General features: G+C 35.9%; 1 long non-coding RNA gene across 1 annotated transcript; it reads left to right on the top strand.

The window, feature by feature from the left end:
* Positions 1-1,367, top strand: LOC107846868. Its single transcript, XR_001667199.2, has 2 exons — positions 1-583; positions 1,231-1,367. It is a non-coding gene; the product is annotated as an uncharacterized LOC107846868 (long non-coding RNA).
* Positions 1,368-5,120: the final 3,753 nt, after the last annotated feature.

Raw genomic sequence — 5,120 nt, forward strand, 5'->3', positions numbered from 1 at the left:
AAAATAAAATAAGAAAGACAAACTTGATAGCGTAGATTTTAAATGTCTACCCTCGCACACGAAAAAAGGGAGCCATACAATTTCTTTAGAAATGACAGTATGTATGCACCCACACAAACAATAGTCATACACACACAACCCACGCATATACACGCACAAACATCAGGCTTTTCTCTCTCTCCCAAACTTACTGCCGCCCCACCACCTCCACCGGCGAAGTCCCTGCTCTCACCATCTCTGTCGAGCTCTGCAACCAGCCACCCACTTTCTTCCCCCTCTTCTCTATATCTTTCTAAAACTAACCCCCCTCCTTCACTTATATACCGCCGGCGGCGGATCTGACTGTCGGCCGGCCGGCCGGCGTTTTCAAAACCGTCCAACGCCGCCTCCTTTTCCCCCTTTCCCTGTCACCAAACAACTTAGACGAGCCATGAAGGCCGCTGGCCAGATCTGGCCGATTTTGATTTTCCGACGTTGCTCCGGCGAACGCCATTGAAGCAACGCCGTTGTGCCGCTGCCACCATGCCGTTATTGCCACTGTTTTGGTGTTAATTATTGTGATTATGAATATTATGTTGCTCCAGTGAGTGCGCCGTTTTCTTCTCCGTTTATTATTATTGCTTGTCGAAATTACTCCCTTTAATTGTGTTTTTTTTTCTGATTTATATGTTATTGTATATTTTATTTCCCCAACTTTGCTGGATACAATTTGTTCCTTGTGGTTTGATTGGTTCTCGGAAAGAAGAGTGTTCCGATGATGCTACATGAATTTCGGCGAACATCATGCTTACTTTTGTTGATTATTTCTGTATTTTTGCTACTATTTGTTCACTAAATTATTTTTGGACAGCCTATGTTAGTGTTTAGGTGTTCCCACTATTTTTGTTGTTTGTAGCCTTCTGTTGAATTTTTGGACTGATATACTTTCTTTTTTGACTTTGTTAAACTGATTTAAACAAAATACTATACTTGGTCGATGTAGAAATTTTTTGTAAATTTTTTAGGTCTATCCTAATAAAATAAAAGATGGACAGTATGTGTATAAATACGTAATAAAATAAATATTTTGGGCAATGATGAAATCTTTATAATTTCTTTTAAAAAATTTATTTGAGTTAACTTTTTAAGAAAAAATATATTTTTAAATACATATATTCACACATATCTTTTCAATTTATTTTGATAATTATTTATTTGTTACTAACATTTTTATTACAAGTGTTTATACAGGTTATTGGTGGGAATACTCATCGGGAATGACCTTCAAAGAAGGAAGACCTTAATTTTATATTGTATTTTTATATTCTTATGCCTGTACAATGAAAATTTTATTTTTTGGGGTGTTGGTTGGAATATTCTTTACGCAATCCGCATCTTGCGTTTAGGCAAATTTAGGCCATTAATATTTATATTAAATCGATTTAGATATTTAATTAAATAATTCACGTTTTTATACTAAAATATTACGTAGATTTTTTCTTTAAAATATTTTTTCTTTATTCAATTTTGTCTTACATGCATTTATATATTTTTGTTTACTATGGCACTCGCATTATATTATTTCAATACATATTTTATATTTGTATTTATAAACATTGATTTTTTCTCTTTCTCTTTTTAATAAACCTAAGTCTGGTTGAGAATTACATTTGTGGATTTTGAAGTGTGCCTAATTCCTTTCTTTTGGAATAATTTGAACCCTTATTTAGAACTCAAACTGATTTTGTAGATTAAATAAAGCCATACTTGTTAAACAAATAAATAAATTTTTTATTTTTCATTAAAAATTAGGTGATGATTCTATGCAATTTTTTTTTTCTTTTTTTGAGTCCATAATATCGTGCTTGTTTTGACCTTAGGAAAAAATAGGGTATGACACTCATGACCTTGATTAAGTGAAGTCAAGGGGAGGATGGCAAAGTGTTGATTGAGGATATCCTCGTTAGGAAGAGGTGGTAGCCTATTTCTATAGATTTTTGAATAACGAGGAGAACAAAGGTTTTGTATTGGGGGACTTGGAGAACTCAGAGAGGTGTCACGATTATGGTTATTGTAGGCATATCAAGGTTGAGGAGGTCAATTAGGCTATTCGTGGGATGTGTTGGGGTAGAGCGGCGGGGCCAAATGAAATTTTCGATGGATTCTTAAAAAAACACTGGTTGGTCAGGTTTAAAGTGGTTGACAAGAATGTTTAACGTCATTTTAGGGCAATGAATGCCTGAAGCTTGAAGATGAAGTACGATAGTTCCACTATATAAGAACAAAAGGATATTTAGAATTGCAACAACTATGGGGTATCAAGTTGTTGAGTCATACTATGAAGATTTGGGAAATGGTGATAGAGTTGAAACTGAGGAGGATCGTAACTATTTATGAGAATCAATTTGGTTTTATGCCAGGTCGCTCAACTACTAAGGCTATTTACGTAGTGAGGAGATTAGTAGAGCAGTTCAGGGAGAGGAAGATGAACTTGGACATGGTATTCATTGATCTAAAGAAGGTATATGACAAAGTCCCACAGAGATCTATGGAGGTGCTTGGATGCTAGAGGGGCGCCCTGGCGTGTACTAGGTTGATTCAAGACATTTATGCGGGGCGAAGACTTGTGTGAGGATGGATAAGGAGATTCAGAGTACTTTCCTGTTTTGACAAAATTGTACCTGGGATCGACTCTTAGCTTATTTTTAGCTGCCTTGGTGATGAATGTTTTGACGTAGAGTATTTGAGGAGAGGTGATTTGGTGTATGTTATTTGTTGATGATGTTGTCCTGATTGACAAGACTCGGAGAGGAGTTATTGATAAGTTGGAGATTTGGAGATAGACCCTTGAGTCTAAAGGATTTAGGTTGAGCTGGACGAAGATGGGGTATTTAGAATGTAAGTTCAGTTATTTGTCGCATGAGGATAATGTTGTGAAATTGGATTCTTAGGTCATTCAAAAGAGAGAGAGTTTCAATTATCTTGTCTCTATGATTAGGAAAATTATGAGATTGATAAGAATGTCACGCATTGTATTGGTTCAGGGTGGCTGAAATAAAGGTTCGTTTCGGAAGTCTTGTGTGATAAGAAGATGCCTCCTAAGCTTAAAGGTAAGTTCTATAAAGTGGTAGTCCGACCGACTATGTTACATGGAACAGAATGTTGGCCAATGAAGAACAAACACATCCAAAAGTTGAAGGTGACGAAAATGAAGATATGGTAATGGATGTGTGGACTTACCAAGAGAGATAGGATTAGAAATGAGATTATTCGAGAGAAGGTGTGATACGAGCCAAATGGTCACCTTAGCGCTTGATGACATCATGCGAAGTCAATATGTGAAGAATCAAACTTTGGTCGCATTGAAGGCACAAAATCATACATGGAAGGGCCGATTTGAGCACACTAAAGAGCAATCCCGTGTGTAGAAGGTTGCTTGGGGCCTACATTTGATGCTAATCCGAGGCTATAAGTTTTGAAGTGTGACCCCATGGTTTGGAGCCTTGAAGAAGCACTCCTCACTAAAGGTATTTTGAAAATTGCATCTTGTCTTCTAACACACCAAGGCCACCCCTTGGTCATTCAGAGTGTCTTGGTCATTTTGCCATGTAATAAGCTAGGCTATATATAGTCTCTTTTAGGTTCTTTTTCTTTAGTTTATGAATGATGAACATTTGAAATATTGAAAGTCCTCTCTCTTGAGAGTATAACACCTTAGTGTAGTTCTTAGTTAGGGCTTGGAAAAGCCATCCTTAGTATAGGGCTTGCAAAAACCATTATTGACCTTTGCTTGAAAACAGTGGATCTTGAGCTGAGTAGATTCCCTTGACGGACACCGTAAGAGTATGGTGTTGTTGTTACATTCATTAGGAGTTTTAGTGTTTGAAACACTCTTTAGTTCTTAATTCTTGTAACAATCTATGTCTCACTATGTATCCTTTACTTTCTTGTCATTTTGTAGTTGTTTGTGTTCTTGTTCTTGCAAGCCGTGAGTTGTTGTTATTGTTGTCTTATTGTAATCTTGTAAACATCTTGTAGTTTGGTTGTTGGCTGTTTTGGCGTCATTTACACCTTATTTCCATGTGTTGTTGAACCATTTCTCGGCTTGGAGTTGTTCTTGCATTGCTTACGGCTTACATTGTTGTTGTGGACTTGTTTTTGGTGCACCCCTTGTTTGGTTTGTATCATCAAGGTGGGAGTGACTTTGATGGAGGAGAAGATATGGGAAGTGAGGTTGTGATGATTCGAGCATTTAATGAGGAGGTGCACGGATGCTCCAGTACATAGGTGTGAGAGACTGTCTATGGATGATTTTAGGCGGGGTAGAGATAGGTCGAAGAAATATTAGAGAAAGGTGATTAAGCATGGGATGAAGCAGTTACAGCTTACGGAGGACATACCCTTGATAGGAAGGAGTGTAGGACTCTAATTAGGGTAAAAGGTTAGTGGGTAGGAGTTCGGTGTGATGTAAGGATGAGTGCTTGGTTTGTATCTGTGCCTAGAGTTTCTTGTTCGTGGTGTGTCAGTTCTATATATGATTTTGAATACATAGTTTATAGTATTACCTTATTGGTGTCTTATTTCCTTTATTATCTAGCAGTGTGTTATAATTTTGTTGTGTGCTTTTTATATTTTTTTTGTTTGTTATACTGTTATCTGTCATGAGTCGAGGGTCTATTGGAAATGACCTCTCTACTTGATCTGAGGTAGTGGTATGAATTGCGTACACTTTACCCTCCCTAAACACCACTTTGTGGGAATACATTGGGTAGATTATTGTCGTAGCCATCACTAACAGACCTTTACTACCTTTTTTCAAATTTTTTCGTTAGTTTTTTTGTTGATATGTTTAAACTACTATTTTTCTTCCAACTTCTTTCCATTATATATATATATATATATATATATATATATATATATATATGCTTGTTCTTTGCTGCCCCTTTAATTTTTTGAAAAAAATATACTCTTTTGATTGTTGTTATTTTCTTAACAATTAAATATAAAAAAAATGGATTAATGGACATTTGATTTTTTTTTTTTAAAAACAAAGCAACACAAATAAAAAAAAGGAACAACAATTATAGAGTAGAATTTTTTCAAAAAACAAAAAGAAACCAATGATGCATACACATTTTTAT

This window comes from Capsicum annuum, chromosome 11 (assembly GCF_002878395.1).
Source record: "Capsicum annuum cultivar UCD-10X-F1 chromosome 11, UCD10Xv1.1, whole genome shotgun sequence".
NCBI classification, from domain to species: domain Eukaryota; kingdom Viridiplantae; phylum Streptophyta; class Magnoliopsida; order Solanales; family Solanaceae; genus Capsicum; species Capsicum annuum.